The sequence below is a fragment of the Tursiops truncatus genome, chromosome 1, assembly GCF_011762595.2.
Source record: "Tursiops truncatus isolate mTurTru1 chromosome 1, mTurTru1.mat.Y, whole genome shotgun sequence".
In the NCBI taxonomy this organism is placed as follows: domain Eukaryota; kingdom Metazoa; phylum Chordata; class Mammalia; order Artiodactyla; family Delphinidae; genus Tursiops; species Tursiops truncatus.
This window is the reverse complement of record NC_047034.1, coordinates 157003951-157031352: the sequence shown is the minus strand read 5'-3', so window position 1 is coordinate 157031352 and position 27402 is coordinate 157003951. Positions and strand designations below refer to the sequence as shown.

The 27402-nt window shown below is 46.4% G+C and overlaps 1 protein-coding gene and 1 pseudogene across 1 annotated transcript in view; one reads left to right on the top strand and one right to left on the bottom strand.

Annotated features, from left to right (window-relative positions):
- Positions 1-27402, bottom strand: part of CSMD2 (CUB and Sushi multiple domains 2) — a 667758-nt gene that overhangs the window by 464375 nt on the left and 175981 nt on the right. The gene's annotated exons all lie outside the window — the stretch shown is intronic.
- Positions 9098-11885, top strand: LOC117307871 (serine/threonine-protein phosphatase 1 regulatory subunit 10 pseudogene; annotated as a pseudogene).

Here is a 27402-nt window from a genome sequence, read left to right as displayed (position 1 = left end):
GCTCTGTGGGAACCAGCCACCTCCAAGCAAGGACCGTTAGGTCAGCCTGGGTTCTCATAGGGGGTTTTTAAGCTGGATTCACTTGACAAACATCTGATTTACAAACAGCCCTGCAGTAATAAATTTATTACCGCTCCTTTGCTCGAATGCTCCAACAGCTTCCCTTCTCAGAGTAAATGCTGAAGTCCTTGGGAAGGCCTGCAAGGTCCCACACAAACTCTTCCTCATCTGCCCTCCTCTCTACTGCTCTACTCCCACCCCCCGCTCCTGCCTCAGGGCCTTTGCACTTGCAGTTCCCTCTGCCTGGAACCATCTTCCTCCCAAAGATCAGAAGGTTCACTCTCTCACCTCCAACAGCTGTTTCCTCAAATGTCAGCTTTTCTGTGAGCTCTTTCCTGACCATCCTATTTAAAATCGCAAGCCCCACACCTCGCCCCACCTCTCCTCATCTAACACATTCTGTGGTCATTTAACTTGATTGTTTATATTCTCTAGAATGTAAGCTCCTTGGGGAAGAGGTTTCTGATTCGTGCCTTCCTATTCTGAGCACTAGAGCAGTGCCGGGCACATAGCTGGCCCTCAGTAAATATCCACTGAATGAATGAATAAGTGAAGGAAGGAAGAAAGGGCAGGCACCACCCACCTGAGAGCCCAGATCCTGCTGTCACAGGGTGAGAGTCCAGATCCCGCCCTCCTGCCTTCCTCGCTGTGGCTCCCAGAGTGATCTCTCAAATGCATCCCTGACCACATCACTCTCTTCCTTAACACCCTTTATCGAGTCCCTCGCCCAATAATCTGTGCTGCACCCAAGCCTTCCCGGGAGAGGGAGAGCCACGTGTGGGAAAGGGTAGTGTCATCATTTGATGAACTTTTCCCTTATCCTCAAAGAGACCTTCAAGATAAAGGCCAAACTCCTCCGCAGGGCCTGTGTCCTGCCTCTGTGGCCTCTCCTACGTTCTTTGCTTTACAACCCCAAGCTGTAGGCGACGGACCACCAAGATGTTCCCGTTCAGACGCTGGTCTCTCCATCCTCTGTGCCTTTGACCTTGGAGCTGCCCATTTTGCCTGGACCACCTTCCCTGGCATCCTCCATCCTCCTTACCCTGGAAAACTCCTGTTCAGCCTTCTAAATGCCATTGCCTTGTGTGTGATCAGCTGTCACCTGGCTGAGACATTTCCCCTGACTGCGCCCAGGCTGGGTCTAGCAGTCCTGCTCTGAGCACGCCTCCTCGGAACACCTACCGTCCACTGCTGCGTGTTTTCCCACTGCATGGCACATCTGCAGCTCGGCACCGCATAAATATTTGCAATTTATCTTTTAATTTCTACACTTCTGGTGCCTAGTAAAACTTGCCTGGCACATGTCGGGCTCTCTGGACACGTCTGCTGGATGGAAAATTAAGCAACTGGAGTGGCGCAATGACAAAGGTTCTAGAATCCTCAAGGTGCTGAGGCTTTTTGAGATAATTCTGGGACTCACACCTCCCACTCCCAACAAGACTTCTGCTTTTCTGTTTCTATTCCTGAGGATGGGGACCCAAGCCTCCTCTCTCCTCTGGCCCTGCCCAGGGGGACTGATGTACGACCCTTTCCCCTCATATGAAAGCCCCTCCTCTGGACCCCAGAGGCCACTGATGTAGAACAGGGGAGGGGCCGTGAGTTGCGGCACGAGATAGGTCTGGGTTACAACCTTGCTTTGCCCCTAACAAGTTGGATGACCACGAACAGGTTATCAGATCTCTCTGGGATCCGTTTCCTCATTTAGAAAACAGCGACACTCCTAACACTTCCACCTGCACTGCCTCTGTCCCCCTTGATCACCTCTATTTAGCAACTGCTTGGTAAATCTCATAGGCTTGAATCAAAGTCACCCAGGATGGAATTAGAATTCTTCTCCCCACTCATCCTCTCCCCCTTGACCATGAAGCTCAGGCCTCCATGTTCCCCGCTTCCCCTACAAGTCCTCTTGGGACGAGGCCTGATAAAAAGGCCTATGGTTTTGCATCCTACCTGATTTGTGAGGCCTCATCAGAGCCCAGCATCCCTGGCTTTACTGCCATTTGGTTTTGAAATAATGCCAGAGGACAAATGCCTTCCATGCTTAGTGCCCGAAACACATGACCTTCAGGAGTAGGTCCAGGGTTCTCATTAAAGAGTCTCCTTGGGTGCCGGGAACCCTCTCCTTATTTTCAAATTGCCCCAGCCAAGGCCAGTGGGTAAAGGCCATTGGATGGATGCCCCTGTGCCTAGGCCGATGCTCGGTGCTGTCAGAAAGTGCTGGATAACTGTGGTCCCTGCCCTTAGGGATTCTCATCTAATGTCTAGGCATACCAACCCTCCAAAACCACTGCCTGGTCACCAGTGTATTACGCATGCACAAACAGCTACATAATGTGCGAAGCCCAGTGCAAAATACAGAGCCCCTTGTTCAAAGCATGGTTAAGAACTGCAAGATGGAAGACTGGTTCAAGATGGCGGAGTAGAAGGACGTGCGCTCACTCCCTCTTGCAAGAGCACCAGAGTCACAACTAACTGCTGAACAATCATCGACAGGAAGACACTGGAACTCACCAAAAAAGATACCCCATATCCAAAGACAAAGGAGAAGCTGCAAGGAGAAGGTAGGAGGGGTGCAATCACAATAAAGTCAAATCCCATAACCACTGGGTGGGTGACTCACAAACTGGAGAACACTTATACCACAGAAGTCCACCCACTGGACTGAAGGTTCTGAGCCCAATGTCAGGCTTCCCAACCTGGGGGTCTGGCAATGGAAGGAGGAATTCCTAGAGAATCAGACTTTGAAGCCTAGTGGGATTTGATTGCAGGACTTTGACAGCACTGGGGGAAACATAGATTCCACTCTTGGAGGGCACACACAAAGTAGTGTGCACATTGGGACCCAGGGGAAGGAGCAGGGACCTGATAGGAGACTGAACCAGGCCTACCTGCTAGTGTTGGAGGGTCTCCTGCAGAGGTGGGGGGTGGCTGTGGCTCACCGTGGGGACAAGGACACTGGCAGCAGACGTTCTGGGAAGTACTCCTTGGAGTGAGCCCTCCCAGAGTCTGCCATTAGCCCCACCAAAGAGTGGGGTAGGCTCCAGTGCTGGGTTGCCCAGGCCAAACAACCAACAGGGAGGGAACCCAGCCCCACCCATCAGCAGGCAAACAGATTAAAGTTTTACTGAGCTCTGCCCACCAGAGCAACAGCCAGCTCTACCCACCACCAGTCCCTCCCATCAGGAAGGTTGCAAAAGCCTCTTAGATAGCTTCATCCACCAGAGGGCAGACAGCAGAAGCAAGAAGAACTACAATTCTGCAGCCTGTGGAACGAAAACCACATTCATAAAAAGACAGACAAAATGAAAAGGCAGAGGACTATGTACCAGATGAAGGAACAAGATAAAACCCCAGAGAAACAACTAAATGAAGTGGAGACAGGCAACCTTCCAGAAAAAGAATTCAGAATAATGATAGTGAAGATGATCCAGGACCTCGGAAAGAGAATGAAGGCAAAGATCGAGAAGATGCAAGAAATGTTTAACAAAGACCTAGAAGAATTAAAGAACAAACAGAGATGAACAATACAATAACTGAAATGAAGAATACACTAGAAGGAATCAATAGCAGAATAACTGAGGCAGAAGAACGGATAAGTGAACTGGAAGACAGAATGGTGCAATTCACTGCCACAGAACAGAATAAGGAAAAAAGAATGAAAAGAAATGCAGACAGCCTAAGAGACCTCTGGGACAACATAAGACACACAAACATTCACATTATAGGGGTCCCAGAAGAAGAGAGAGAGAAAGGACCCCAGAAAATATTTGAAGAGATTATAGTTGAAAACTTCCCTAACATGGGAAAGGAAATAGCCACCAAAGTCCAGGAAAAACAGAACGTCCCAGGCAGGATAAACCCAAGGAGAAACATGCCAAGATACATAGTAATCAAACTGGCAAAAATTAAAGACAAAGAAAAATTATTAAAAGCAGCAAGGGAAAAATGACAAATGACACACAGAGGAACTCCCATAAGGTTAACAGCTGATTTCTCAGCAGAAACTCTACAAACCAGAAGGGAGTAGCATGACATACTTAAAGTGATGAAAGGGAAGAACCTACAACCAAGATTACTCTAGCCGGCAAGGATCTCATTCAGATTTGATGGAGAAATCAAAAGCTTTACAGACAAGCAAAAGCTAAGAGAATTCAGGACCACCAAACCAGCTCTAAAACAAGTGCTAAAGGAACTTGTCTAACTGGGAAATACAAGAGAAGAAAAGCACCTAGAAAAACAAACCCATGACAATTAAGAACATGTTAACAGGAACATTCATATTGATAATTACCTTAAACGTGAATGGATTAAATGCTCCAACCAAAAGACACAGGCTTGCTGAATGGATACAAAAACAAGACCCATATATATGCTGTCTACAAGAAACCCACTTCAGACCTAGGGACACATACAGACTGAAAGTGAGGGGATGGAAAAAGATATTCCATGCAAATGGAAATCAAAAGAAAGCTGGAGTAGCAATACTCATATCAGATAAAATAGACTTTAAAATAAAGAATGTTACAAGAGACAAGGAAGGACACTACATAATGATCAAGGGATCAATTCAAGAAGAAGATATAGCAATTATAAATATTTATGCACCCAACATAGGAGCACCTCAATACATAAGGCAAATGCTAATAGCTCTAAAAGAGGAAATCGACTGTAACACAGTAATAGTGGGGGACTTTAACACCTCACTTACACCAATGGACAGATCATCCAGACAGAAAATAAAGCAACACAAGCTTTAAATGACACAATAGACCAGATAGATTTAATTGATATTTAAAATTTATATTTTCATTCCATCCAAAAACAGCAGATTACACTTTCTTCTCAAGTGCACATGGAAAATTCTCCAGGATAAATCACATCTTGGGTCACAAATGAAGCCTTGGTAAATTTAAGAAAACTGAAATCATATCAAGTATCTTTTCTGACCACAACGTTATGAGATTAGAAATCAATTACAGGGGAAAATATGTAAAAAACACAAACACATGGAGACAAAACAATACATCACTAAAAAACAGAGAGATCACTGAAGAAATCAAAGGGGAAATCAAAAAATACCTAGAGACAAATGACAATTAAAAAAAGATGATTCAAAACCTATGGGATGCAGCAAAAGCAGTTCTGAGAGGGAAGTTTATAGCAATGTAATCCGACCTCAAGAAACAAATAAAGTCTCAAATAAACATTCTAAACTTACACTTAAAGGAACTAGAGATAGAAGAACAAACAAAACCCAAAGTTAGTGGAAGGAAAGAAATCATGAAGATCAGAGAAGAAATAAATGAAATAGAAACAAAGAAAACAATAGCAAAGATCAATAAAACTAAAAGCTGGTTATTTGAGAAGATAAACAAAATTGATAAACCTTTAGCAAGACTCATCAAGAAAAAGAGGGAGAGGACTCAAATCAATAAAATAAGAAATGGAAAAAGAGAAGTTACAACAGACACCGCAGAAATACAAAGCATCATAAGAGACTACTACAAGCAACTCTATGCCAATAAAATGGACAACCTGGAAGAAATGACAAATTCTTAGAAAGGTATAACCTTCCAAGACTGAACCAGGAAGAAGTAGAAAATATGAACAGAATAAACACAAGTAATGAAATTGAAACTGTGATTAAAAATCTTCCAACAAACAAAAGCCCAGGACCAGATGGCTTCACAGGTGAATTCTATCAAACATTTAGAGAAGAGCTAACACCCATCCTTCTCAAACTCTTCCAAAAACTTTCAGAAGAAGGAATACTCCCAAACTCATTCTATGAGGCCACCATCATCCTGGTATCAAAACCAGGCAGAGATACTACAAAAAAAGAAAATTACAGACCAATAGCACTGATGAAAATAGATGCAAAAATCCTCAACAAAATACTAGCAAACGGAATACAGCAACACATTAAAAGGACCATACACTATGATCAAGTGGGATTTATCCCAGGGATGCAAGGATTCTTCAATATACACAAATCAATCAATGTGATACACCGTATTAATAAATTGAAGAATAAAAACCATATGATCATCTCAATAGATGCAGAAAAATCTTCTGACAAAATTTAACACCCATTTATGAAAAAAACTCTCCAGAAAAAAAAAAAAAAAGGTCATGAAGTACCTAGGGGCAAGACGGGAATAAAGACACAGACCTACTAGAGAATGGACTTGAGGATATGGGGAGGGGGAAGGGTAAGCTGTGACAAAGTAAGAGAGAGGCATGGACATATATACACTACCAAATGTAAAATAGATAGCTAGTGGGAAGCAGCCGCATAGCACAGGGAGATCAGCTCGGTGCTTTGTGACCACCTAGAGGGGTGGGATAGTGAGGGTAGGAGGGAGGGAGACGCAAGAGGGAAGAGATATGGGAACATACGTATATGTATAACTGATTCACTTTGTTATAAAGCAGAAACTAGCACACCATTGTAAAGCAATTACACTCCAATAAAGATGTTAAAAAATAAATAAATAAAAAAGAAAATAAAAAACTTTTCAGAAACTAGGCATAGAGGGAACCCACCTCAACATAATAAAGGCCATATATGACAAACCCACAGCCAACATCATTGTCAATCGTGAAAAACTGAAAGCACTTCCTCTAAGAATAGGAACAAGACAAGCATGTCCACTATTGCCACTATTATTCAACATAGTTTTGGAAGTCCTAGCCACAGCAATCAGAGAAGAAAAAGAAAGAAAAGGAATACAAATTAGAAAAGAAGTAACACTGTCATTGTTTGCAGATGACATGAAACTATACATAGAGAATCCTAAAAATGCCACCAGAAAACTACTAGAGCTCATCAATGAATTTGTTAAAGTTGCAGAATACAAAAGTAATGCATGGAATTCTCTTGCATTCCTATCCACTAAGAATGCAAGATCAGAAAGAGAAATTAAGGTAACAATCCCATTCACCATTGCAACAAAAAGAATAAAATACCTAGGAATAAACCTACCAAAGGAGACAAAAGACCTGTACTCAGAAAACTATAAGACACTGATGAAAAAAACCAAAGATGACACAAACAGATGGAGAGATGTACCACGTTCTTGGATTGGAAGAATCAATATTGTGAAAATGATTATACTACCCAAAGCAACCTACAGATTCAATGCAATCCCTATCAGATTACCAATGGCATTTTTTACAGAAATAGAACAAAAAATCTTAAAAATTTTTGAGACAGCCAAAGCAATCTTGAGGGAAAAAAACGGAGCTGGAGGAATCAGACTCCCTGACTTCAGACTATACTACAAATCTACAGTAATCAACACAATATGGTATTGGCACAAAAACAGAAATATAGATCAATGGAAGAGGATAGAAAGCTCAGAGATAAACCCATGCACCTATGGTAAACCAATGTGTGACAAAGGAGGCAAGGATATACAATGGAGAAAAGACAGTCTCTTCAATAAGTGGTACTGGGAAAACTGGACAGCTACATATAAGAGAATGAAATTAGAACACTTTCTAACACCATACACAAAAATAAACTCCAAGTGGATTAAATACCTAAATGTAAGACCAGACACTGTAAAACTCTTAGAGGAAACCATAGGCAGAACACTCTATGACATAAATCACAGCAAAATCTTTTTTGGCCCATCTCCTAGAGTAATGGAAATAAAAACAAAAATAAACAAATGGGACTTAATGAAACTTAAAAGCTTCTGCACAGCAAAGGAAACCATAAACAAGACGAAAAGACAACCCTCCAAATGGGAGAAAATATTTGCAAACGAATCAACGGACAAAGGATTAATCTCTAAAATATATAAACAGCTCATGCAGCTCAATATTAAAAACACAAACAATCCAATCCAGAAATGGGCAGAAGACCTAAATAGACATCTCTCTAAAGAAGACATACAGATGGTCAAGAGGCACATGAAAAGATGCTCAACATCACTAATTATTAAAGAAATACAAATCAAAACCACAATGAGGGCTTCCCTGGTGGTGAAGTGGTTGAGAATCTTCCTGCTAATGCAGGGGACACGGGTTCGAGCCCTGGTCTGGGAGGATCCCACATGCCGTGGAGCAACTAGGCCCGTAAGCCACAGCTACTGAGCCTGCGCGTCTGGAGCCTGTGCTCCACAACAAGAGAGCCCACGATAGTGAGAGGCCCGCGCATCGCGATGAAGAGTGGCCCCCGCTTGCCACAACTAGAGAAAGCCCTCGCACAGAAACGAAACGAAGACCCAACACAGCAAAAAGATATAAAATAAATTAATAAATTCCTACCTCCAACATCTTCAAAAAAAGAAAAAGAGAAAAAAGAAATAGCAGAAAATTTCAAATTAGGCATGAGCGTGAATTAAAAAAAAACGACAATGAGGTGTAGTTTCTAACCAGTATCACCTCACACCGGTTAGAATGGGCATCATCAGAAAATCTACAAACAACAAATGCTGGAGAAGGTGTGGAGAAAAGGGAACTTTTGCACTGTTGCTGGAAATGTAAATTGATACAGCCACTATGGAGAACAGTATGGAGGTTCCTTAAAAAAACTAAAAATAGAATTACCATATGATCTAGCAATTCCACTACTGGGCATATACCCAGAGAAAACCATAATTTAAAAAGACACATGCAGATTCTGGGGTTCGTTTAGAGGTTTGAATTTTCTCGGAGAAAGACGGGCCGGCCGTGAGGAGAAAAGGAACAAGCCACAGCAACATCTAAGCCCTTGAAAGGATCCTGAGAGAGGGGGGAAAGGGAAAACAGCAGCCTCCAGCCCACCGCTTGTGTCTTCTGTCCCTTCCCACCTATCTTGCCCACCCCACCAGCCCACGCTGCCTGGGACTTGAAATCTGTGGCCGAAGGACCGTCACCAGATAACATCAAAAATAATCAACCACCCTCCCTTCCCAAACCCACCCAAATTCACTCATCCAGAGTTTACTTTTTTTAATCCACTCAGAACTTTTTTTCTACGACCCCCCTCCCTACATGGAGTTGGGTAGGGGGGAAATGAATACTGAGTTGGCCTTTACTTTTTTTAAGGAGACTTTTTGATCCAAGGAGGCCCCCCAAATAATTGAGTTTTGGGTCCTGGTTGGTTGTTTTATTTTTTTTCTCCAAAATTTTAACCCCCTCCCCCACTGAGCCCAAGGTGCTGACGTCACAAAAAAATTGGATAAACACCTCGATCATGGGTTCGGGTCCCATGGACCCCAAAGAGCTTCTCAAGGGCCTGGATAGCTTCCTTAACCGAGATGGGAAACTCAAGAGTGTGGATGGGATTTCGAAGATCTTCGGTCTGATAAAGGAAGCACGAAAGAGAGTGAGTCGATGCACTTACTTGAACATTCTCCTGCAGACCCGTTCACCAGAAATATTGGTCAAGTTTATTGATGTTGGTGGTTACAAGTTTCTTAACAATTGGCTGACATATTCAAAGACAACCAACAACATTTCCCTCTTGCAGCAAATTCTACTGACCCTGCAGCACCTACCACTCACTGTTGACCACCTCAAGCAGAGCTCCGGAAATTGGCCTCAGTCCTTGTCAGCGACTGGATGGCTGTGATCCGCTCCCAGAGCAGTACCCAGCCTGCTGAGAAAGATAAGAAGAAACGGAAAGAAGAGGGAAAGAGTCGAACCACCCCTCCTGAGCGACCGTTGACTGAGGTGAAGACTGAGACTTGGGCTAAGGAGGCCCCGGAGAAGAAGAGGGAGAAGCCCAAGTCCCTCCGAACCACGGCGCCCAGTCACGCCAAGTTCCGCTCTACCCGACTAGAGCTGGAGACCCCGTCTTTGGTGCCCGTGAAGAAGAATGCCTGTGCAGTGGTGGTTTCTGACAAGTACAACCTTAAACCCATCGTCCTCAAGCGTCAGAGTTCCACAGCTGCCCCAGGATATGCTGCGCTCCCTGCAGAGAAGAAATACAAGCCACTCAACACGACACCCAATGCCACCAAAGAGATCAAAGTGAAGATGATCCCGCCACAGCCTATGGAGGGCCTGGGCTTTCTGGATGCGCTCAATTCAGCCCCTGTTCCAGGCATCAAAATTAAGAAGAAGAAGAAGGTGCTATCACCCACAGTTGCCAAGCCAAGCCCATTTGAAGGGAAAACGAGCACAGAACCGAGCACAGCCAAACCTTCTTCCCCAGAGCCAGCACCTCCTTCTGAGGCTATGGACACAGAACGTCCAGGGACCCCAGTTCCCCCTGTTGAAGTCCCAGAGTTCATGGATACTGCCCCTTTGGAGCAGGAGCTCTGGAGGCAAAGCCAGTGGAGAGTCCCGGAGATCCTAGCCAGCTGACCCGGAAAGGCAGGAAGAGGAAAACTGTGACCTGGCCTGAGGAGGGCAAACTGAGAGTATTTCTATTTTGAACTGGATGAAACTGAACGAGTGAATGCGAATAAGATCAAGGACTTCGGCCAGGCAGCTAAGCGAGAGATACTGTCAGACCGACACGCGTTTGAGACGGCCCGGCGTCTGAGCCACGACAACATGGAGGAGAAGGTGCCCTGGGTGTGCCCCCGGCCCCTGGTGCTGCCCTCGCCTCCTGTCACCCCTGGAAGCAACAGCCAGGAGCGGTACATCCAGGCTGAGCGGGAGAAGGGGATCCTTCAGGAGCTCTTCCTGAACCAGGAAAGTCCTCACGAGCCTGGCCCTGAGCCCTATGAGCCTATCCCCCCAAAACTCATCCCCCTAGATGAGGAATGTTCCACGGATGAGACCCCATATGTTGAGACCCTGGAGCCTGGGGGGACCGGTGGCTCACCCAATGGGTCAGGCAGTTCCAAGTTGCCTCCTGTTCTGGCCAATCTTATGGGAAGCATGGGTGCCGGGAAGAGCCCCCAGGGTCCTGGAGGAGGAGGCATCGATGTGCCCGAGATCCTCACCTCCATCATGGGTAGCCCTAACATTCATCCCTCAGAGGAACTGCTGAAGCAACCAGACTATTCAGACAAGACCAAGCAGATGCTGGTGCCTCATGGACTCTTAGGCCCTGGTCCCATAGCCAATGGTTTCCCACCGGGAGGCCCTGGGGGTCCCAAGGGCATGCAGCACTCCCCGCCTGGGCCTGGCGGACCTATGCCAGGTCCCCATGGAGGCCCTGGGGGCCCTGGTGTGCCAGTGGGTCCCCATCTCCTGGGTCCCCCACCCCCTCCCCGGGGGTTGATCCCTTCTGGGATGGCCCAGGTGACCCCCTGCGGGGTGGCCCGACGCGTGGGGGACCAGGTCCGGGGCCATACCATAGAGGCTGTGGTGGCCGAGGCGGGAGTGAACCACCTTCTCCTCCTCCTCCATTCCGAGGGGCCAGAGGAGGTCGCTCTGGAAGAGGACCTCCAAATGGACAAGGGGGCCCCGGTGGGGGCATGGTCGGAGGTGGTGGGCATCATCCCCATGAAGGCCCTGGTGGGGGCATGAGCAGTGGCAGTGGACATCACCCCCATGAAGGCCCTGGCGGCGGCATGGGTGGTGGCAGTGGCCATCGTCCTCATGAAGGCCCTGGTGGAGGAATGGGTGCTGGTGGTGGGCATCGCCCCCATGAAGGCCCTGGACATGGGGGGCCCCATGGCCACCGGCCTCATGATGGCCCTGGTCACCAAGGCCACGACCATCAAGGGCCACCCCCTCATGAGCACCGTGGCCATGATGGCCCTGGCCATGGCAGAGGAGGCCACCGACGGCATGATGGAGGCCACAGCCGTGGAGGAGACATGTCAAATCGCCCTGTTTGTCGACATTTCATGATGAAGGGTAACTGCCACTATGAGAACAACTGTGCCTTCTACCACCCGGGTGTCAATGGGCACCCCCTGCCCTAGGGACCACCTGCCCACCCCGCCCACACCCCTGTGGACTGCAGCCTTGCTCCTTCCACCCTTTTATGGCTTCTGTGAGGCCCGTTTTCCCCTTTCCCCAGCTGATGAGGCACCGGCCCCCTCAGTGCCCACCTGCCTGGGTTCCTGGGGGTTTTCTGACGCCTGGTGCGCATTGATGTACATATTTTCCTCCAGTCTGAGGAGGAGAGAGACTGGACACATTCCGTACCCTGGGCGGCTGAAGAGGAGACCCAGCTGGCTTCACTTTTTGAGGAGATTTGCCCTTTATGCCAAGCGCCTCTCCGGTATTACCCTTTATGCCTGAGAACCTAAAGTTGGTTATCCTGGAGAACACCTCTCCTCTCCTCTTGTGGGTCCTCCACATGCACACAGAACTCTGACACGGGATCAGCTGCACTTATGAAATCATCCCAGCCAAGTTCATGCTTCCTCGTGGGGTGGGGAGATGGTAAAAGGGGTACTGTGGATCCCACTGCCCTGAGAGGACTCAGTCAGGCTGGATCTGAGCTCTGGAACACATCATCCCCACTCCGCCCCTGACACAGGCTTTACATTGAGTCCTTTCTCAAGTAAGACGTTGCAATCTCCCGTGAACACCCAAGTTTGCATCATGGGTCTGCCAGGTTCAATGATGGCAAATTCAGGTCGGCATCCGGTGAAAAGTTTTAGCTGGTATAGGTGAGGCCATTGGTGGTGGTCCACCCTTGCCTGCAGCTCATTCTGGAAATTAAAACACTTCAGTGAGACCAGCTTTTCATCAACTGAAGCCCAGCGTGCTGGACATGCCAGTCACACTACACGCACTGCCTCTGGGAGTTAGCGTGCTCCTGGCCCCCCCCGGAACCTTGTGGGTGTGAGGCCTCCAGCTCCCTTGCCCTGTCAGCCACCTCTGAATCCCCACCAGGTGCCTTCCTGGGTGGATTCGATAAGATGCCCTGCCCTCTCCCAGCCCTCTCCTTCACCTGTCTCAGCACAGTTGTTTTCTATGAAAACAGTGGATCGGTTGGGTTTTGTGCATGGTCTTGGGTTAGAGCCACAGTGGATTTGACGATGAGCATTTTCTTTTTTCTTTTGGTTTTGTATATTTTGTACATTAATAATAAACAGTGGAAAGAGAAGTATTTAATAATAAAAAAAAGAAAAGACACACGCACCCCGATGTTCATTGCAGCACTATTTACAATAGCTAGCTCATGGAAACAACCTAAATGCCCATCGAAAGACGAATGGATAAAGAAGATGTGGTACATATATACAATGGACTATTACTCAGGTATAAAAAGGAATGAAATTGGGTCATTTACGGAGACGTGGATGGACCTAGAGACTGTCATACAGAGTGAAGTAAGTCAGAAAGAGAAAAACAAATATCATATATTAACGCATATATGTGGAATCTAGAAAAATGGTACAGATTAACCAGTTTGCAAGGCAGAAATAGAGACCCAGATGTAGAGAACAAACGCATGGACACCAAGCGGGGAAGGTGGGTGGGGGGGAGATGAATTAGGAGATTGGGATTGACATGTATACACTAATATGTATAAAATAGATAACTAATAGAACCTGCTGTATAAAAAATAAATAAAATAAAATTCAAAAGAAAAATGAATTGCAAGATAGCAGCAGTGGAGCATGAAACCACGCAAGGGGCCCTGGTGCCCTGTGCGACCACACAGGCCTTACACCCCTGAAGCTGGTCCTGAGTGCAGGGAATTATGAAAAGGGCGCATCCTCTCCACGGGCCGAGAAGCAGCGAAATGAAGGTTGGGCTGAGGAGGATGGAGGAGAATTCTGGCCTTCAGGGGTTCACAGTCCCATGGGGGACGCAGAGAGAAGCCAGCAGGTAAGCCCAGCACAGAGCCCCAGGCCCGATGGCCGAGGCATAGCAGTAGCGGCAGGAACTTCAGGAAAGCAGCTACCCGGCTGTGCAGAGGCCAGGGGGCGGTCAGGGATGGCTTCCAGGAAGAAATGATTCAAGATCTGGATTTTATAGGACAGGAAACCTACGAGGGTCCCTGAACTCCCAGGGAGTCCCTGGTCCATTGAATTGGACCTTGGATCTCTCATCCTGACCCCAGACTCCAGCTAGCCCACTAGCCATGAAACCTTCAAGACCTCAGCTCCAGCCCAACCTTGGTCCCACCTGCGCATCTAAACCACAGTCATAGAGGTTTTCTGCCCTTAGGGCTGCAAATCCTTGAAGGCTCAGTCTCCATAGAGAGAACTTTGACCCAGGACACCATTCCTAATGATACCGAGGCTTAGATTTGAATCACATAGGAGGGAGACATTTGTCTAGTGGGCAGACCTGGCTGACGAGTGGACATCTCCGGTTCTCTGGGGTTCTCTTCTTGGGTGTATGCAGCGATTCCTGTGAAGTGATGAAAATCTTTATTTTATTGTGAAAAATCATTTCCCAAAATAAAGCCAACCGCCCAAGGTGGCAATGGAAGTGAAAAGTAAGTGAGGAGTCTAAGGAAGTGATGGGTTTTAGCTAGAAACTAGAAGCCATGGGGGAATTAAGGAGCGGATGTGGAATCTGACGGTGGCTCTGACTTGTGAGTGTTTGAAAACAAGGAAAAGATTTATGAAATCATTTCAGCAAGTGCTTCAGCCAGGGCAAAAATTGCTCACTGAGTGGGAATGAATACTTCGGTGACTGCTCAAAAGGCGGTTGAGTATTGTGAGAATTTGCCCAGGGAACCCAGGATTCTCCGTGGAAATGCTCTTGGAATACAGCTGGGAGCCCCATTAACATTTCCATAAAGCACTGGGTGGCAGAGGCAGTCGTGTGGCTATGGGCTGACTCTAAGCACAGGAAAGGTTTAAACGTTCTGCAAAGTGTCTTCCCTTTGCCACAAAAGTTAATAGGGGCGTGGCATTATCATTCATCATGACCTCCTTTCAGCTTAGAAGCTTTGCTTCAACTCTGCATGAATGCTGGTTGAGTAATGATAGGAGGCAATGGAGAGGGGAGTTTATTTTACTGGAGAATTAATTTTAATATTTTATAAATGGCTCTGGTCTTTAGTAATGGAATCATTAAAGATCTGAAGAGGTCATCAAAATACTTTTTTTTTCAAGTACACACTCTACTAATTTAAGGGGGGAAATGTCCTATAAAGATACTTGAGGATTTGGGAATGTCAACTTCTCAGGATATACCCTGCTTGAATTTCAAGGATCTACACACAAAAGGATGCTCACTCACCCTAGCGTGAACATACCCAGGTATACTCTTGCTTAATCAGGCAGCACACCTGCACTCACAAGTTCAAGCGTGCACACCCCCCTTTCCCTACATCAGGTAGATATCTCTACAGACTTCTTTCTCTTTCTATGTGATGCCGCTTCCTCCTCTTTCTACTCCTCAGGTCAGATCCTAGCCAAAGGTCCATAAACGTCACTCAACAGGTGTTCTAGTGGTATCCCGAGGAAAACACATGAGCTCTTTGTGATCACCCCCAACCGCCACCCCACCACAGGTACTAACCTGAGCTTCCAAGTTGGAAAAAACATCCCATAGGGCCTGCCCAGGGTTATTGGGGCCAACTGGCTTAGAGCAACCTGCTAAAAATGCCTCATTTGGGGCAATGGGTCACTGAGAAGATCCCAGGTCACACTCTGCTTCATTCCTGTTGTACTTTCAGACCTCCAGTCTGTGAACAAGAGCCTTGCAGCAGGACAAACACTCGAGATAGAGGAAGGAGGGCTGGTTTGAAGGGCTCCATCCTCTAGGATAACAGAAACTCAGGAGGATACCAAGTCTTCCCTGGATGGTTTTCTGCAAGGAGGACAGAAAACCACAGGTGAAGGACCACCCCGTTGGAGCACTCTTAGATGCTAAAGCACGGGAACCGTGCACACCTGTTATTTTCTCAACCCCTGGCCAACTGTAACAAGCAAGGTAAATGTGATGGGACATATTCTGAGGGCACCCACGCCGGTTCGGCACCTAGCTGTTCTCCAGCTATGAAATTAAGTCTTTGCTAAACTTTCTCTTAGGTGAATATAAAGAATAACAGCAGATGTAAGTGAGAGAGAGGCTGAGTTGCTCTGCATTGGCTTCAACCTGTGGCCAGCATGATAGACAGTGGAAGAGGGATGAGATGGAGAACCAGAAAATGTGGCTTCAAGGACCAGCCATGCAACTGGTCTGCGAGGTCATGTGATCACTCAGACTTTCAGCTTCCTCATTTCTCAAATGGGCATGATAATCCCTGCCTTGACTGTTGTTATCAAGATTCAGTGGGTCAGTGAGCATGGAAGTGTTCAGGAGACTACAAACCCCTCTGCACATGTTAGGAGTTATTACCTAGCTGTGGGCCTGGCTCTTCTTCCTGCTTCAACATAACTGTAATTCCTTTCAAGTTTATTGAGGGCAGGTCCTTACCTCCGGAGAGGCCACTTCTGGCTCCTTTCCCTACTCCCTTATTTTTTCCTCCTCAAGAAAAGAGGAGGAACACAACTGATTATTGAGAGCCCAATATTTATCAGGCCATATTTTCAAGAGCAAAAGGGCTGACTCTTGTGTTTGCTCTGATTTAATCCGCCTTCTAAAGGAAAGCACACCATTCTCTCCTTCTGGTCCACCTTTCCTGTGTGTGTCTGGGAGGGTAAATCTGGCCAGCCTTGCCCCTGGAGCCTGCCTATCTTTTCTTTGAGAGAAAGATGGGCAACTCCACCTTATTCTCCAGTCTAGCCCTCTCAGGTCCCCCACTTTGGGGAGCTTGTCCAGAACTTACTAAAGCTGGTTCTTTGACTCCTATTTGGCAAGTTATCTTTGCATCTCTTCTTTCTTTGACTTAAAATTTAAATGGGAAGAGGAGTGTCTTAAGCCCCTTGAACTCGTTACTCTTTACAGTTTTTCACAAATCCCATGTGGCAGATGGACCCCAAGGTGATCCCCCCAAATTCCCTGCCTTCTGATGTTCATATCTTTGTGTAATACCATCGCCTTAAGTGTGGGTAGAGCCTGTGACTTGCTTCCAACACTAGAACATGGAAAAGGTGACAGGATGTCACTCTCATGATTATGCCATATTAGCAGACTGGAGATAGAGACTCCCCTTGAAGTTTCATGAACGATAAAAGGCCACGCTGGAGAAGCCCATGTGACAAGGAATGGAGGTGGCCTCTAGGACCCAGGGCTTCCTCCGGAACCTGAGGGTGGCATCCAGCAGAAAGCTGAGGGTCCTCAGTAATTGAGCTGCTAGGAAACAAAATCTTCCAGCAACCTGAATGAGCTTGGAGGGGGATTCCTCCTCAGTCGAGCCTCCAGATGAGAGTGCAGCCCAGCAAATATTTGAGGGCAGCCTGTAAGACCCTGAGCAAGAGGATCCAGTTAGCCCACACCCAGGCTCCTGACCTATATGACAGCTGTGTTAGTATTATTAATTGTGAGTTAATGGAGGTGTGTTGTTTTAGGCTGCTAAGTTTATGACAATTTTGTGGTTAGGATAATCTATACTTGTGATCTTTGATATTTGTGATGACAACTATTTCACCCATTTTCCGTTAGGACTTTACCATGCTAAGGCTACTTTCTTAGGCCTCTGCTAACACTCACCCTTGTTGGTCGCGTGCCCCTCTTGGCATGTTCTGTGCACATCCTGTCTGTTCCCTGTCAGACTCTCCCATCATCATTCACTTAGAGGTGATAATTGAAACTGTGGGAGTCAGTGAGGTCATGTGAGACAGAACATGGAGAGGAAAGAACAGAACAGGACCACACCCTGGGGAATGTGCACATCTTGAGGCAGCTGGTCCAAGTCGAGATGTGCTATAATACAAAATACATGCCCAATCTCAGAGATTTGGTATGAAAGGGAAAATGTAAAATACATCATTGGTATGTTTTACAATGATTACATGCTTAAAGAATAATATTTTGGATATGTTAGCTTAAGTAAAATATGTTATTAGATTTAATTCACCTGTTTATTTTTATTGTTTTAAGACAGCTACTAGGAACTTAAAATTACATAAATGGCTCATATTTGAGGTTTACATTATATTTCTATTAGATCAATCGATTGATAGATGTTTTGGAATTATCTGGAATTATTTTCTGGTGCCAGGCATTGTGCTAATGATTTATGACACTATGTCATCTGATCCTCATGTAATACTGTATCATTTCTGTTTTACAAATGAGAAAGTTGAGGTTCTGAGAACTTAAGTGACTTTCCCAAGATTGCATGAAGAATTCATCAAGAGGCAGAAATTCAAAGCCAGGTCTCGTCGACTCAGAATTCTTTGCTGGTAACCACTATGCTCTGCTGACTCCTTAGATGAATGAATGAGTGAAGGAGTGAATGAATGAGCACGAGTGTATGTTTCTGATGGTGATGCAAGGTGGAATGATTGGCTCTTGCCACTAGGCTCTCTAGCCAAAGGCAAGCCTTGTTGCAGAGATGGCGCCCCGGACTCCCTTCCTCCTACCTCCCCTGTGTGAGGCTGCCACACAGCCTCCCTTGGGAATCCCTGTATCTGCCATCACTCGTCTGACCATCATTCCAGATCTCCCCCTGGCCTCTGCTCTCAGCAAGCGAACCCAGCTTTGCAGAATCGCAAGGCGACATCTGATGGCATCCGAGACTGAGCTCAGGCCTGGCACTTGGGCGTAGGCAGTTCTATGGAAGCGCCTTGGCACAATCCCAGTTCCTGCTGTGGCTGGCAGGGGAGAGCAGGTGTCCACTGGACAGAGCAGCCCTTCCTGCCAGCCCGGACCTTCCCAGGAGGGAGGTGGCTTCCCATGAAGCTCTTCCCTGCCTGTAGGGATGGAGCTCACATGTGTGGGTACAGGGCTGAGACCGCGGGGAGGTGGACCCATATGTGCTCACCCGCTTTCTCCTGCCTCCCTGAAACCCAGAGCCGGGAAGTGACTTCCCAGGCCACTTAACTGGTAAGCGGCAAACTCTGGATTCTAATCCATATGTGTTTAACTCCAAAAGGTTTGTTTCTTTTTCCATAACCCATGCTGCCTCCCTCCTGAGCTTTCCATCTGCATCATTCATGGTCTGCTAAGCCTCAGTTTCGTCATCAGTAAAATTGGGATGGTAATAATTGGGCTGCTGGGAGGATTCACTGGGATGAGGCATGTGAGGACCTTAGCACCGGGCTGGGCACAGCACAGACACTCTGGAAATGAGTGCAGTTATCAGCAGCAGGATGGCCATTATCACTATGGGGGCCCCTGGGGTGTCTGCAGGGACTTTGGGGAAGTGGCTGGCAGTTAAGAGCATCTCTTCAAGGCTTCTGGAGTGGCCTAAGGACGCCTTCCTGGACAGCATGACTCAAGATTAACATGCAGTGGATAAGCAGTGTTGGTCCTCCCTGGAGGCCCTGCCTGGGTCACATCCGTGGTGACTTCCCGAGTTCCCAAGGCCCCGGGTGCACCAGCAGCCTCATGGACACTCACGACGGACCTTCCTTCAGCCCCGTGGAGGCGGCAGCCGCCCAGCCAGCCCTGATGGGGCAGCTCCCGGATGGGAAGGCCTGCAGCCCCCGGAAGCAGCGTGCCTGTCTTGGGTCATTTGCTTGAACCCCATCACTTCAGCTTTTGGGTGACGCCAGACATATTCCGATGTCCTTTCTATCGTGTGCATGAGTGAGAGCGGGGCCACCAACTACCAGCAGCTCTGGGAGACACACCGTGTGAAATGTGAACAGAGCTGAGGTTTCCCAGTGGAACCCCGTGGCAGGGAGGCTGACTGCTCCTTTGCCGTTTCCGGAAACTTTGGGAAGGCCAAGTGGGATGTGCAAGTACCTTCAGCGGGATGGCTGGGCTCTACTCTGGGGGACGAGTGAGGGAGAGTGTCTCCAGGAGACCAGCTCTGACCCCCCTCACCTTCCTGTCTGGCTCCTCCTGGGCCCCGGGGAGCCTTCAGGGTCTGGTGCTAAGACCGGCTCCTGGAGGACTTCCAAAGAGGCAGAGTCTACTGTTCTCAGAGACGCCAAGGACTTTTTTTCAGAGGATTCAGGTGGGTTGGAGAGAGACAGCACAATTCACAAAATAAATCAGAGCCTGATACTGCCGTCAGCCCAGGAGACAAATATTTATACTATTTATCTTTATATCACTGACACTCCCTAGGGAAGCTGATCTGTATAGAATAACACGCCGCTTAGGAGGTAAAAACATTTTAAAGTTTCTGAGGGCCACGTTTATGGTTTGGCAACACTTATGGCTTCCCCAGCCAGGGACAGGGATGGGGGTAGGGGGTGGGAGTGGGGAGGGAAGGTGGAGGGGACGCGGATGGACGGAGGGTGGCTGCAGGAATGCGCTCCCTGGGGACTTCTGCATGTTAAACTGTGCGGTGAGAACCGACCTGCCTTGAGAAAAGGTGGGGGAATGTGGCCCAGCCCTCACTGTTCCCCCATTATACGTCTCACAGCACAGAGAGGGTAAGCCATCCACCCAAGGGTACACAGCTCTAAGTCAATCTTGGCGTCTGATCTCCAGTCTCAGCTCCCAGGCACCCATCCTGACCCAGGCCCTGTCCGCCTCTAACTCCCTCCTCAACCAGACTCCAGGCCAGGCCCAGCCAGAATCCAGCCCCACCGGGCCCCACTCTAGCCACACTGACTGCCTCCAGATTCTCCGGGCCAACTGCCGCACTCCCTTGCAAGGCCCCAGTCTTCACAGGCAAGGGCACCACTGTGTCTGCTGCACGAAGTGCTCTCAAGCCAGACAGGAAGCAGACCCAGAGAAGGGAGCAGAGCAGCCAACCAGGAGGGGGAACGTTCCTTCCCCCTCCTGGTTCCTTCCCCGGGGGCCGGCCAAGGGGGAGATTGGGTCTGGAATGGTTTGCGGGTCAGCAAGGAGGCTGAAGAAGAGCCTCATGATTCAGGCATTCCTGCGCTCTACCGACTGCCCCAGGCCCTGAGCGGGGATTGAATGAGACAAGCTTCCTGGCCACAGCGTCTCCCAGGTCAGCCAACAGAGGAGGCAGCTGGGAGAAGTGCAGTGAGGTGAGGAAAGGCTTGGCTGCCCGAAGGCAATTCCCCTCTGCCCTCAGCCAGCCCGATGCAGGTGGTGAACTGTGCTCCATGGAGTCGGAGGAAGCCTTACAGGAACGGCCCTGCACACTGCCCTCGCGGACTTAGGACCTGGCTCGAGAGACAGGACTCCCGCAGCGGGAGGGTCTGAGCCCCCAGGATGCCAGAGCCCAGGGCGGATGTTCCAGACAGAGGCACACAGTGCAAGGTCCTCTCTAGTTCAGGGAGGGGGAGTGACACGGACAGACCTCAAGAAAAAGGCTGGGTCTTCCACAGGAAAAACTTAGACCACCTGAGAGGCGCAAGGAGAGACAAGAGATGGCTCAGAAAAAGGTGCTGCTGCAGTTTTAGCGGGAACTGCCCCTGCCTGCACGTGGCCTCTGGTCCCCTTCCTCTGCCCCCGCCCCTGCGGAGCTGACAGCCCTGAACAATGGCTGGGATGCTGTAAGCACACGTCATTCATTTGCCTACCTTAAGGGAGGCCTGTAAGTCTTTCACTGTGTGTGTTTTCATCAAGAAGTAATCTTTACGACCACAAAAAATGTCCAATAACATTTCTCTCCCCTGGCAAGCATCCCCCGTATATCAAAGGCTCAAATACACAGTGTGAAAGCTTGCAGGGACAGGTGTTGGTGAGAGCTTTATAGCAGCCTGCAGGAGCTGTCTGAGCGTCACATGGGCTCACACAAATCTCACGTGGCTCCGGGAACGGACAACTGGCCCGCAGAAAGAGATTCCTCCCACGTGTGTTCGTTCTGCCTTTCTTCTGGAAACGCTTCTCCAGGCCAGGCACTGGGCCAGGCACAAGGGACACAGACATCACCAGGTCAGTCTGCTTGTCCCCGAGAAGCTGGTTTTGCCGCATGCTGTTCTACGTGCTTTGTATGTTGTAACTTCTTTAATCCTTGGAAAAGCCCCAGAAGGTACTCTGACATTCCCCATATTACAGATGGGGAAACTGAGCCCCAGGGCAGTTGAAGTAACTTGCCCAAGGTTACAGGGCTGGTCAGTGAAGGGGCTGCTTTGCTTGCATGTTTCATCTACCGGACTGTGAACATCCCAGGGTCAGGGCTGAGTGTTGTTCATCTTGGCACCGGGCTGAGCACAAAGGAGTCCTCCGGAAAATGCTGGCAAATGTATGAGCATGAACATGAGAGCCAGAAGGGAGCACAGGCCCGTCTAGAACCTAACTCCTACATTGCACGTGAAGCCACCGAACCCCAGAGAGCAGAGGGAGCTTCTCTAAGGAGTGACCTTCTTAGGACCAGAGTTTCCTGGCCCCTTCCACACCAGTGCACTTGGATGTCTGCACACTTTTTATCTGGGAATACCTCTAATAAGCAAAGGGAGGAAGACATTCTATGGATGAAGCAGCCATCGTGAGCCAGACACGACATCAGGCGCTTGATGTGTCCACCCAGCTCACCTCTCAAGTGAGGAGGGCAGATCGACCCAGCTTGGGGCACTCTGAAGTTGGGTGCTTTCCACTGCATGGAGCTCCACTCAGCCTGCCCCTCACTGGGCAGGCTCTACCCCTCCCTTCAGGGGCCTGGCACAGGGCTAGGTGCAGGAAGGAGGCTCAGGAGAGGTCCCTGTCTCTCTGGGGTCCACCCTCATGACCAGAGGACCTGGCTTGCAAAGGAAACCAGCTCACACCCAGACCTGTTCTGTAGGTGCAGTGGATCCAGGGACACAGTTCACATGGACTGGAATCTACTACTGTCTCTGCCAAGGGTTCCTGATAGTTTCAGGGTCATGCTTTTGTCTACAGACTATTGTCTATCCCTCTCCATTTTCCTTACCAAGCTCTATTCTTCATGACACAAAGACCCATCAAACAAGGTACTGTCATGTATTTGTTCTATACTATTGGATTTATTTATAGTTTATAGTAATTTATATTTTATACTCCTGGATTAGAACATCAACAAACTGTTCACTGCTATACCCCAAGTGCCTAGAACAATGCCAGGTACATATTAATTGCTTAATAAAACTTTTTTAAAATAAATAAATGACAACAAAAGAAAACACATCAACAAAAGACAAAAACCACATGATCGGGCTTCCCTGGTGGTGCAGTGGTTGAGAGTCCGCCTGCCGACGCGGGGGACACGGGTTCGTGCCCCAGTCCAGGAAGATCTCACATGCCGTGGAGAGGCTGGGCCGGTGAGCCATGGCCGCTGAGCCTGTGCGTCCGGAGCCTGTGCTCCGCAACGGGAGAGGCCACAACAGTGAGAGGCCCGCATACCGCAAAAACAAACAAACAAACAAAAAAACTCACATGATCATCTCAATAGATGTAGAAAAAGCATTAGATAAAATTCAACATCCATTCATGATAAAAATCTTACCAAAGTGGGTATAGAGGGAACACATCTCGACAAAATAAAAGCTATTTATGACAAACCCACAGTCAACATAATACTCAACAGTGAAAAGCTGAAAGCCTTCCCGCTAAAATCTGGAACAAGACAAGGATGCCCACTCTTACCACTTCCATTCAACATAGTATTGGAAGTCCTAGCCACAGCAATCAGATGAGAAAAAGAAGGAAAATATATCCAAGTTGGAAGGGAAGAGGTAAAATTGTCATTAAATTCAGATGACATAATACTATATATGGAAAATCCTAAAGACTGCACCAAAATTACTAGAACTGATAAATGAATTCAGCAAGGTACCATGATGCAAGATTAACATACAGAAACCTGTTGCATTTCTTTACACTAACAATGATATATCAGAAAGGGAAAGTAAAAAAAAAAAAATCCCTTTTAAAATCGCATCAAAAAAATAAAATACTTAGGAATAAACCTAACCAAGGAGGTGAAAGACTTATATGCTGAGAACTATAAAACATGGATAAAGCAAATTGAAGGTGATTCCAAGGAGTGGAAAGATATCTCACGCTCTTGGATTGGAAGAATTAATATTGTTAAAATGGCCATACCACCCAAAGAAAGCTACAGATTTAACGTGATCCCTATCAAATTACCTATGACACTATTCACAGAACTAGAACAAATAATCCTAAAATTTATATGGAACCATAAAAGACCCAGAATTGTCAAAGCAATACTGAGGAAAAAGAACAAAGCTGGAGGCATAACCCTCCCATACTTCAGACAATACTACAAAGCTACAGTAATCAAAACAGCATGCTAATGGCACAAAATCAAACATATGGATCAATGGAACAGAAGTGAGAGCCCAGAAATAAACCCATACATTTATGGTCAATTAATCTTTGACAAAGGAGGCAAGAATATACAGTGGGGAAAACACAGTCTCTTCAGTAAGTGGTGTTGGGAAAACTGGACAACCACATGTAAATCAGTGAAGTTAGAACATGCCTTCACATCATACACAAAAATAAACTCAAAATGGCTTAAAGACTTCAATAGAAGACTTGACACCATAAAACTACTGGAAGAGAACACAGGCAAAACATTCTCAGATATAAATCACTGTAATGTTTTCTTAGGTCAGTCTCTGAAGGCAATAGAAATAAAAGCAAAAAAAAAAAAAAATGCAGAGAAAGCTTTCGACAAAATTCAACACCCATTTATGATAAAAACTCTCAAGAAAGTAGGCATAGAGGGAACTCTCCTCAACATAGTAAAGGCCATATATGACAAACCCACAGCCAACATCGTCCTCAATGGTGAAAAACTGAAAACAGTTCCACTAAGATCAGGAACAAGGCAAGGTTGCCCACTCTCACCACTGTTATTCAACATAGTTTTGGAAGTTTTAGCCACAGCAATCAGAGAAGAAAAGGAAATAAAAAGAATCCAAGTCAGAAAAGAAGTAAAGCTGTCACTGTTCGCAGATGACATGATACTATACATAGAGAATCCTAAAGATGCTACCAGAAAACTACTAGAACTAATCAATGAATTTGGTAAAGTAGCAGGATACAAAATTAATGCACAGAAATCTCTTGCATTCCTATACATTAATGAGGAAAAATCTGAAAGTGAAATTAAGAAAACACTCCCACTAACCACTGCAACAAAAAGAAAAAAATATCTAGGAATAAACCTACCTAAGGAGACAAAAGACCTGTATGCAGAAAATTATAAGAAACTGATGAAAGAAAATAAAGATAATACAAATAAATGGAGAGATATACCATGTTCTTGGATTGGAAGAATCAACATTGTGAAAATGACTTTACTACCCAAAGCAATCTACAGATTCAATGCAATCCCTATCAAACTATCACTGGCATTTTTCACAGAACTAGAACAAAAAATTTCACAATTTGTATGGAAACACAAAAGACTCCAAATAGCCAAAGCAATCTTGAGAAAGAAAAACGGAGCTGGAGGAATCAGGCTTCCTGACTTCAGACAAAACTACAAAGCTACAGTAATCAAGACAGTATGGTACTGGCACAAAAACAGAAATATAGATCAATGGAACGGGATAGAAAGCCCAGAGATAAACCCACGCACATATGGTCACCTTATCTTTGATGAAGGAGGCAAGAATATACAGTGGAGAAAAAGCCTCTTCAATAAGTGGTGCTGGGAAAACTGGACAGCTACATGTAAAAGAAGGAAATTAGATCACTCCCTAACACCATACACAAAAGTAAACTCAAAATGGATTAAAGACCTAAATGTAAGGCCAGACACCATCAAACTCTTAGAGGAAACCATAGGCAGAACACTCTATGACATAAATCACAGCAAGATCCTTTTTGATCCACCTCCTAGAGAAATGGAAATAAAAACAAAAATAAACAAATGGGACCTAATGAAACCTAAAAGCTTTTGCACAGCAAAGGAAACCATAAACAAGACAAAAAGATAACCCTCAGAATGGGAGAAAATATTTGCAAATGAAGCAACTGACAAAGGATTAATCTCCAAAATTTACAAGCAGCTCACACAGCTCAATATCAAAAAAACAAACAACCCAATCCAAAAGTGGGCAGAAGACCTAAAGAGACATTTCTCCAAAGAAGATATACAGATTGCCAACAAACACATGAAAGAATGCTCAACATCATTAATCATTAGAGAAATGCAAATCAAAACTACAATGAGATATCATCTCACACCGGTCAGAATGGCCATCATCAAAAAATCTAGAAACAATAAATGCTGGAGAGGGTATGGAGAAAAGGGAACCCTCTTGCACTGTGAGTGGGAATGTAAATTGACACAGCCACTGTGGAGAACAGTATGGAGGTTCCTCAAAAAAACTAAAAATAGAACTACCATATGACCCAGCAATCCCACTACTGGGCATATACCCTGAGAAAACCATAATTGAAAACGAGTCATGTACCACAATGTTCATTGCAGCTCTATTTACAATAGCCAGGACATGGAAGTAACCTAAGTGTCCATCAACAGATGAATGGATAAAGAAGATGTGGCACATATATACAATGGAATATTACTCAGCCATAAAAAGAAATGAAATTGAGTTATTTGTAGTGAGGTGGATGGACCTGGAGTCTGTCATACAGAGTGAAGTAAGTCAGAAAGAGAAAAACAAATACCGTATGCTAACCCATATATATGGAATCTAAAAAAAATAAAATAAAAGGTCATGAAGAACATAAGAGGCAGACCTACTAGAGGATGGACTTGAGTATATGGGGAGGGGGAAGGGTAAGCTGGGACAAAGTGAGAGAGTGGCATGGACATATATACACTACCAAACGTAAGATAGAGAGCTAATGGGAAGCAGCTGCATAGCACAGGGAGATCAGCTCGGTGCTTTGTGACCACCTAGAGGGGTGGGATAGGGAGGTTGGGAGGGAGGGATACACAAGAGGGAAGAGATATGGGGACATATTTATATGTATAACTGATTCACTTTGTTATAAAGCAGAAACTAACACACCATTGTAAAGCAATTATACTCCAATAAAGATGTTTAAAAAAATGAAATAAAATAAACAAATGGGACCTAAGCAAACTTATAAGCTTTTGCACAGCAACGGAAACCATAAACAAAATGAAAAGACAACCTATGGAATGGGAGAAAATATTTGTAAGTAATGTGACTGACAAGGAATTAATTTCCAAAATATACAAATAGCTCATACAACTCAATAACAACAACAACAAAAAAACCCAGTCAAAAAATGGGCAGAAGATCTAAGTAGACATTTCTTCATAGAAGACATACAGAGCACCAAGAGGCACATGAAAAGATATTCAACACTGCTTATTATTAGGGAAAAGCAAATCAAAACTACAATGAGGTATCACCTCACACCAGTCAGAATGGCCATCATTAAGAAGTCTACAAATAATAAATGCTGGAGAGGGTGTGGAGAACAGAGAACCCTCCTATAGTGTTGGTGGGAATGTAAATTTGTGCAGCCACTATGGAAAACAGTATGGAGGTTTTCCAAAAAAACAAAAATATGGTTGCCATATGATCCAGCAATCCCACTCCTGGGCATATACCCAGAGAAAACTCTGATTGGAAAAGATACACGCACCTCAACATTCATTGCAGCATTATT